General features: G+C 31.9%; 1 long non-coding RNA gene across 3 annotated transcripts in view; it reads left to right on the plus strand.

Annotated features, from left to right (window-relative positions):
* LOC112645904 (uncharacterized) overlaps nucleotides 1–9,093 on the plus strand; it is a 103,811-nt gene extending 94,718 nt beyond the window's left edge. For 2 of the 3 annotated variants that reach the window (XR_003127308.3, XR_004811885.2), the window contains exons 2-3: nucleotides 5,005–5,070; nucleotides 8,088–9,092. This is a non-coding gene — a long non-coding RNA (uncharacterized LOC112645904). Of the gene's footprint in view, nucleotides 1–5,004; nucleotides 5,071–8,087 lie in introns of all 3 variants that reach the window. The other variant, XR_007408066.1, reaches the window with a different exon arrangement.
* The last annotated feature ends 871 nt before the right edge of the window (nucleotides 9,094–9,964 follow it).

Here is a 9,964-nt window from a genome sequence, read left to right on the forward strand (position 1 = left end):
AGCAAAGTATTGTTACATGTAGTGTAATATAGTACTAACATCAGAGACAATGTACAAAATAAGTCTGAGGCTAATTATAAATATATTATTACTTACCTAGGTTAATTTGTATACTTCTCTTCTGTGTTCTAAAATATTTTGTAAAGAAGAAAATAAAAAAGACTTAATGTCAAAGGAAGAGATGCATTAAAGATATGGAAACAAATTGGGTGATTTGTGAATATAATTCTTTCTATGGATATATTCAAAATGAATTTGACTATAAGCTCTTAAAGAATAGGAACTTTACCTTTTTTCAGTCTAATATTTACTTAATATCTTCTACATGGATATTTAAACAAAAATATATATCCTAAGCTATATTTTTAAAGTTCACCTATGCGTAGACAATTCAAATGATTTTTAAAAACCTCAAAGATTGAAATATAAGTTTTTGCTTATTAGTTTCTTTATAGCAATGTCAAATGATTTCTACTACTTTTCTATAAAATGGGTTTGGATCAACACCAGTATAATATTGTACATTTTCTTTCTTTTGTAATAAATAATCATTGCGAGTGGCCTATCATAATTAAAAGCAGAAAAGGGGCACCTGGGTGACTCAGTGGTTGAGCATCTGCCAGGGTCCTGGAATCAAGTCCTGCATCAGGCTCCCTGCATGGAGTCTCCTTCTCCCTCTGTCTATGCCCCTGCCCCCTCTCCCTGTGTCTCTCATGAATAAATTAAAAAAAAAAAGAAACAAAAAAATCACAAAATAATATTCTACAGACAAAAAAATGGAAAATTATAGGATTCTTTTTCATGAAGCTTTAGGCAGATGGTGGAGATCACTGTGGTTCTTGATGAGTAGGAGTAGGAACATCTCCACATTGTACTATGAACAAGTGTCAGTTAACAAGTACATGTTTAGTGTAAAATTTGATGGAACCTCATATTCCACTTTTATAGTGAAGTGTTTGTGCTCAAATAATCCTCATTTTGAGATTCTAAAATGATGTCTGATCCATATTAAAGGCTGGGAATTCCCTGCAATATTTCATTAGACTTGTCAACCAGATTTATTCATAAATGAGAATAAATGAGCATGTCAGCATAAGTTATTGTGGTAATTTGTGAAACTGTTAATGAGATATTTTCAGAGCTCATAAAAGGGAAGAACTATGTCATTAAATTACTGCACAATAATTTTATTTTGATATAGTAAGTGAGCCGATATTTTATCAAAAATGACACCCTGATGCATCAGTGGACTGAAGATGAACAATTAAGTGTTCCTAAGAAAGAGGCCTGATGCTATTTAGAAGTAGTTAAGACTTATGAAGGACTGTGGGATTTTTGAAAAGAGGTGATTATTTTAAGTTATTTGGTATGTTTTTAACTTTTTGGAAAGTCATTTGTGAATATTAGGAAGCAAATCAATAAAAAGAATTATCTAAATTCATTTAAAAAATACACAAACATTTTACAGTGTAACAAGTATGTGATGTTCTTGAAAATAGACCCAAATAGTAGGTATTTACAGGATCAAAGGATAAACAAGTCTTACTAGTGAGTCCACAGGGACTATCGATTAATTATGGGTGTTAAATGCGGGCTCTGCTGTGCTATGAGGAAAGAAGGAAAATGCCATGGACCCAAGAGAATGAAGGCCATATGAGTTTATCTTAATTTGGACAATATTTAAAAATAAACTGTATTAGCACTGTAGCAGAAATGGAAGGGTGGGTGATGTTGGCAGATACCACAGGACATTCTACCATAAAGGAGACAAGTGCTATTGGAATGGAAAACATTGCCTCTTGAGTGAAGAAGAGGGAGCACCTGTGTCTTACTAGACACTGATATGAGCCCTGTATGGTTTGTGAAAACAAAACAAAAAAACAGTTCATTGAGTCTGTGCTGTTCAATTCTCTGGTAGCAGTTCTATGGGGTCCTGAGAGCCAGGACAATTTTTTTGTGATGCCTTTAGGAGCATTAATTAAAAATCAAATCATCTAGATCTGCACACCTCAAAAGCAGTACACAAAATGTTTACAGCCTCTAAATACAAGAACCTAGTGTCAAAACAGGAAAACATGCATATAGATAGTTCTTCATAATACCTCATTATAACTCATAAATACTCTTTCCTTTTAGCTGTGGTTTCATCCTGTCTCCCTTAATGTATCTGGTAGATGAACACCTTCATAAAATCTCTCCTACGTGTGGCTTTTATTTAACTCAGTAAGAAATCATTACAGACTCTCTTCTCTAAATAAAAACTAGGTGAGACCCATAAAGCTTGAAGTAGACTAATCTTAAACTTGACGGGTATAATCATCATTGATTTCATAAGAAAATGACTGTTGGTTGCTTACTGGGTATAGAGCCTTAGGTAAGAAGCTGGGAATGCACTTAGAGATTCCCTGCCCTGTAGAGCCTATAATTTTGGTAGTGAGATAGGAGACACACATAAAAGGAAGAGCGAGTTATTCAATGAGCGCATTAAAAAGTGCCATAATTTTTTAGGAAGGCCACAGACATAGAGGTATTTGATAGTTAAGGCATTGTGAGGAAGGATATTCAGTTGGGACATAAAGCAAAGGCAGGGATGACTTAGCATGCTTTATGATTATACAAAAATTTTGCATTTGTTATTTAATTTGCGTGTTATGATTTCCATGACCATTATTAATTTGCTCATTTTTTAAGCTATGAGACCTAAAGGGATTTTTTAGTAGAGTTGGGAGTCAAATTTAGGCATTCTCTCTTATTGCTTATTCTATTTGTAATATAGTGCTGTTCAATAGAAGACTTAGACAATGAAGTAGACTTTTTCTGGGAAACTTCATTATAAAAATCATGGAGGTAATATAATGGTAAACAACTTAGGACCTGATGTACGGATTCTAGCTTTATTCCATTTTATCTATATGACCTCTGGCAGATTGTTGTCTCTCCGTTTCATCTATAAATCATGAAAATAATATTACAGTCTCATAGAGCTGTTTTGAAAATTAACAACCTACGAAGTACTTAGACTAGTATCTAGCATGTGTGTGGCTAATAGTTCTCAAATTTGGGGTTTTAGGACCTTTTGCAAACTTAAAAATTATTGTGCACGCTAGGAAAATTTTCATGTATATTTATAGCTATCAATATTAACCATATAAGGCTTTAAATATTTCTGTATAAATTAATTAAAATATAATAATAAACCCATTGCAAACTAAAATTACAAAAAATCTTGTAGGAAAAAATACTATACTCTTCATCCAAAAATTTTTAGTGAGAAGAGTGGTATTGTTACACTTACTTTTTTTTCAAATCTTTATCATTTGCCTCTATGAAATAGAACTGGATTATCATATATTCTTCTGCATGCAATCTGTTGTGATGATGTTTTTGTAAGAGTATATGGAGAAAATCTAGTCTTATACAAATATGTAGTTGAAAAATGGGGGAATATTTTCAAAAGCTTTTTATATAATTGTGGATATTCTTCCTTAATACTATACTGAAATCAGATAAAAGATTTTTTCCTAAAGGTTAATTGTAATGTGGAATCTGAAACTATAGCAATGAACATTTTAAACTCTGATATATTGAAGTCCATTGATCTATAATACTTTTTTTTAAAGATTTTATTTATATAAATATTTAAGAGAGAGAGAGACAGAGAAAGAAAGCATGATGGGGAAAAGGGGCAGAGGGAGAGGGAAGTGTTGAGGGAGAGGGAGAACAGACTCCTGCTGGGTAGGGAGCCCGAGGTGGGCTGCAATCCCAGGACCCTGAGATCGTGACCTGAGCCAAAGGTAGACGCTTAAAGACCTGAGCCACCCAGGTGCCCTAATCTATGATGTACTTTGAATGGATCTTTTACTGATGCATAATTTTATAGCATCATGCATTAGTTATTTGAAAACTCTTGGTTAACTGAATTATGCTGATCTTCCAAACGTTGACATATTTCATTATAGAATATCAGAAAATCACATTCATTAATGTCACCACCAATCATATTTCACATTAGAGAAGTCTTTAACTATTGGGAAGATCTTAAGCTTACGGATCTTAAGCAAGTTTTTTATATCTCTTATTTTTGTTGGAAATCTTGAATTTTGTTATTTAAAAATGTCAATTGTTTTTCTTGAAGTATAAACTCACATTGTTCATTTTTGAGAGAATTTCTGCCAAAAAAATCTGAATAATGTAATTTGTCAATTGTTCTTACAAGTAAAAATGGTTTTACTCTCATATTGTAACTCAGTTTCACAACAGATTTTTCTGGAGATGACCATTGTACTTTTAGTAAATGCCAGAGAAATGCTTAAGGGTATATTTTCCATTTTATCACATGGAAGTGTAAAAAAGCACATTTAAGTTGTGATTCAATAGTACTGATAATTTTACAGCTTCATGGATATTTGTAGGTGAATCTGATGTATATATTTTTTTCTTTTTTAACTGTCTGTATGATGATAAAGGATATAGTGATAATGGCATAGATTGGTACTAGTGCCTTGATTTTTGCTGAGACACGAGCAGTTTTCTCCACCATTGCTTTTGCACCTTGGGTGAAGACGGCAAACACCATTTTAGTATTACAAAATAGTTTTGACTATGTGAACCCCATGAAAGTGTCTTAGGGACTTCAGGATCCTTGACCACACTTTGACAACCACTGTACTAGACATTCATTATTAGTACTATTAAGAAGAAAGATTCTGTACAAGGTCTGTGCAAACAATTACTAGAATAGATAAATAAGAATGGCAGATTCATGTAGGAAATAATTCTTGAAGAAGTAAAAGATGGTAGAGTTCTGTTGTTAAAGGGATCTGTATTATAAAAAAAATTAAAGACTGTTACAGCTTGAAAAATAAGACCTAACATTTTACTTATTTTTCAAGCTGTAACAGGATGTCCTCTTGTAATATAGAGGAATGATTCTATAAAAAAAAATGTACAATTGGTTAATGGATATAAGCCATATAATTAAATGTGTTACTTTTATATTTCTAGTTTTGTCAGACTACCTGTGCATGTCTTTACATGAAATCCTCCATGGCACCCAACCCAAGGGAAAAGGTAATTATTTATACTTACTGAAAAATTATTGATTACTATGCAAGCCATAATTTATTGTCAAACTCTGTGTGAGCTTCAGTGTTACAGACCCAGGAAGGGTGATTTTTTGCTTAATTGATATAATGTTAAAAGTTATATCTAGGTGGCATTTCTTTTATATGCTTCTAAAAGAGAAGTTTTATTCTATCCCTTCTATGTGATCTCTCATTTACGATTATATTTATCTAGAAAGGAAAATTCATTAAGGTAATCATATCTATCAGGTTCATTGTAGTGGAACCACCGTTAAAATTTAGAATTAACTTATTTATGTAGAACTTCATATTTTACAGGAAACTTTTTGATACATCATCCTCTCATTCAGTATTCTTAAGAATCCTGTGAAATCTAAAGAAAAAAAATAATAATCCTGTGAAATCTGTGGTCTTTTCCTCATTTGACTGTCCTTCCTAAATGACCCCAAGCCACAGAGCTGAGCATTGAAATAAGTCTCTAAACTAGATCTGATTTTTGTTTAGTTTTAGAACAAATATACCATTGTTACCTTCATTTTTTTTAAGATTGTATTTATTTATTTATTCATGAGAGACACAGAGAAAGGCAGAGACATAGGCAGAGGGAGAAGCAGGATCCATGCAGAGAGCCTGATGTGGGACTCGATTCTGGGACCCTGGGACCACACCCTGAGCCAAAGGCAGACACTCAACCGCTGAGCCACCCAGGTGTCCCTGTTACCTTCATTTTAGATTAAAACTATGTAGTTTATCACACTGCTGTATATACTAAAAATGTTAAAACCTTCCCCCAAATATACTTTGTAATTGGACACAGTCAAATGACATTGTCATAGTACAGTATAAATGCTTGGAGCTCAGCCTCTGTTTGCCAGCAGAGGTTGCTCTTAGGTTAGTGATTACCTTGAGATTACAGTATATCAAGAATATTAAGCAGCTGAATGGAAGCTACATTATGATGTAATTATGCAGAAGTTAGATTTAAATTGAATAATAACCACTTGAGTGATTCTCACACATGTGTTAATTCCCACATCATCAGAAATTATACTCTTTACAAAGATATCTCTGTAGCAGAACGGAAAGTGACATTCTTGAAATGAAAACAGTTTATGGGTTGCCAAGAGCTAGAACTGCTTATCTAGAAAATCAAAAAATCTAAGGCTTATCAGAATGGAGTTATAAAATCATAGACTTATTATAACATTTCTTTGGTTTGCTTTAAAAAAAAAGTGCAAATCAGTCCAGGTCTGTTTAAACCAATGTAAAAATAAAAGTAATTGCACATATATGAGAAACATATTTTCTTGTAAATATTTAAAATACAAAAATATTTACTTACTAATAAGCAGAATGGATAAAACTAAGCAATGATGTAAGATAACTGCTTTATGTTTTTAATAGTTCCATGAATGTGCAATGTTCATTTCACAAAGAATGACTGTAAAGTTTGAATTCCAATATATAAAATTAATTAAACCAAATACTCTTAAAGTGGTGCTTCAAAAGCTTTTTATTTTAGGAGCAACTGGATGGTTCAGTCAGTTAAGTGTCTGCCTTTGGTTCAGGTCATGATCTCAGGGTCCTGGGATAGAGCCCCACATCTGGCTCCCTACAGGGAGCCTTCTTCTCCCTCTCCCTCTGCCTGCTGCTCCCCTTCCTTGTGTGCATGCTCATCCTCTCTCTCTCTCTCTCTCTCTCGTTCTGTCAAATAAATAAATAAATTTTTTTTAAAAGAGTATTTTATTTTAGAAGGTTTAAAATATCAGAGAACATTTTGAAATAGAGCTTTTATCTTCATTGTTAGGAATTTGAAGCTTTGAAAAAAAGCTTCTTACAGTAATATGATTTTTTTTTGTAAATATGCACTTGAAACCAGAAGTATGTTAAATATCATTTAAACCACCTTGATAATGACAATAGATTATCTATAACATCTATAACAATGATCTATATTGAGGCTCAGCAAATTTTTTCTGTAAAGAGCTAGAGAGTAAATGTTTCAAGTCTTACATATGTAAAGGAATGAACATGGCTTTGTTTCAATAAAACCTTATATACAAAACAGTTGGTTGACCAGATCTGGATTGTGGGTAGTAGTTTGACAGTCCCTGATTTATAGTAAAATACGACAGAAAGACTAAATGATTTTTATCAATAATTTTTTTTATTTCAATAGCAGTTGTTATTGTTTCGTAGCATCTGTTGGACACATGGCATTTATTATTCTATTTATGTTTTAATTATATTAATGTTTCATTATCTATATTTTTGCACCAATGCCACATATTATATACCTTTTATATATTTTTTGCATTCCTGTGTTAATACCCTTTTATAAGTAAAAAATATAAATAAACTTATTTTAATCTTAAAATGTGACTTAACGAAAAAGTCATATATATATAATATATATATATAAGCTATAGTTAAAACTGCTAGAAATTATAGCTCTCATTTTCATTTTCTTTTTTTTTTTTGCAGCAGTTTGTTTTCCCATAGATTTATCCAAGATAATTTTTTCCTAATTTTTGTTATTTCATGCTAAGATTTTTTAAATAATATATTAAAATTTCTTTATAAATATTTTAATATGGGCTTTGTTTAAAGTGTTTTTTTTAATTAATTAATTTATTTGAGAGAGAGAGCAAGCATGAGCTGGGGGGAGGAGGAAGAGTGGAGGGGTGGAGGGAGAAGGAGAAGCAGACTCCCAGCTGAGCAGGGAGCCCAACCCAGGGCTCCATCCCATGATGCAGGGATCATGACCTGAGCTGAAGGAAGGTGCTCAACTGGCTAAGTTGAAGACACCCAGGTGTCCCTAAAATAGTTTTATATTAGACAAGTAATAGTAGAATTCCACTGCTAAGATATTCTATAAGAATGTGGATAAGTTATTTTCAACTTCTTCACAGAAGAGATTTAATGCTATTTTTGTTATTTTAAAAATGTATTGTATTCATGTGGCTGTTAAACATTTTATTTTATTATTTTATTTTTTTAAAGGAGAGAGAAATTTACTGAATATACCAAAAGGGAGCAGTGGACAGACAGCAAAACAGAGACCGTCTACCTCTTCTACAAACACTTCAAAATGATTTAAGTGGCCTCTCATTCTGATTTTCTTTAATATTTAATCTTTTAAAAAAAATTTTGTCACTTTAGTAAGAACTTGGAATTGAGAACAAGAAGACATCACTTAAAGGGAGGAATTTTGATTAAGCCATTCTCATTATTGTTCAGTCAAATGGCAGATCTGACAATAATTGACAATATCAAACATTATCTAGAAGCCATAGTCTCAGTTGTCTAACCAGTAGAAATAGGAATAATGCAAATAATAAAAATTGGAAACAACTATATTTACCTCTATCATTGTCTGCTTGCATATCTCGTAAAAGAGGAAATATACCCTTAGAGAAGTTTGCTTATTTGTTTAGTCAATCTACCGGAAGTGTTGAACTGTTTTAGGTATATTAGGCAAGAGCAAATTATACCTTTTGTGCAAAAACTGAGATGACATAGTCAGGATTCATAATACTCTGTATAACTCTTAATGCTCTGTGGCCAATAACTGGTTATCAGTGGGGAAATCACATAGGTATCTAACAGGAATTTGCCTTTGTTCAAAAGGCCTCTTCTTCTGAATTTGTACACAAATAATAATTGTTGGCTATCATGATCACAACTAGTGCTCTAAATGTGTATCTATTACATTGCTATTAAAGATATCAATAAAATGGAAATCTACATATACATTTATAAATACTTTTAAATGTTGAGATATATAAAGTGTTCACTATCTTCCAAAAGATGTTTCTTAAATTTAATATATTTAAGGATACATTGTATATAACAAATACTTTTGAACCAACAATATTAGAAGTAAGGTGCCTTCTAAAGTGTTTGTACTAAGTCCTCCTTGTATCATGTAAGAATTTTCATATTTCTTATAAAGAGTAATTAGTTTAGAATCTAATATATTTGAAAAAAAGTACGTGTGTTTTTCTACCACAAATATTAGTCCACCACAAAAATTTTAATCTGGAAGTTTTAAATTAATTTTATGCGAATTCAGTTAATTGCCAGTCTGGACAGTATAAATGTAATTTTTCTTTTCTTTTTTTAAAGAATGCTATTGCTTTTTGATGAGATTCTTTTTTTGCTTAAGATTTTATTTATTTATTCATGAGAGACACGGAGAGAGAGGCAGAGACATAGGCAGAGGGAGAAGCAGGCTCCCTGCGGGGAGCCCTATGTGGGGCTTGATCCCAGGACCCCTGGATCATGACTGGAACCAAAGGCAGATGCTCAACCACTGAGCCACCCAGGTGCCCTGTAATTTTTCTTTAATTCAAATTCAACTTCTTGAAAACTGCCTTTTGGTAAAGTGAGTGAAAATTTTTTCAATTTTTTGAATGATTTACATAACTATCTTAAAACATTACATATCTTTAATATGCAAAAATATTTTCCTATATAAGGCATTAATATTTTAATTCTGACATTGAAATTAATGTTTTTCAATTAGGAAAAATAATGATATCATTTATTCTCAGAATGTCTCTACTTCCATTTTTTTTTTAGTGAAAAAAACAATGTTACCAATAATTTGAAAGAGACTTTAGATCAAAATTGGCTCTTCTGCCAAGAAATGAAAATATAATATTTAAATTTTAGCTTTCTAGTGTGCCTTCAGGATATGCATAAAGGATAGTCACATATTCAAAGATATATAATTTTAATCTAAGAGCCCAAGAAATATGCATGTTAATAAAAGACATTTTTATAACATACCTTGATTTCAAATTGTGCATACATAAGTACATATGACTTGTGTCTAAGAAATGAAGCATTAGTTTTGGTCACGTTAAATGCTTCTA

This window comes from Canis lupus, chromosome 34 (assembly GCF_003254725.2).
Source record: "Canis lupus dingo isolate Sandy chromosome 34, ASM325472v2, whole genome shotgun sequence".
NCBI classification, from domain to species: domain Eukaryota; kingdom Metazoa; phylum Chordata; class Mammalia; order Carnivora; family Canidae; genus Canis; species Canis lupus.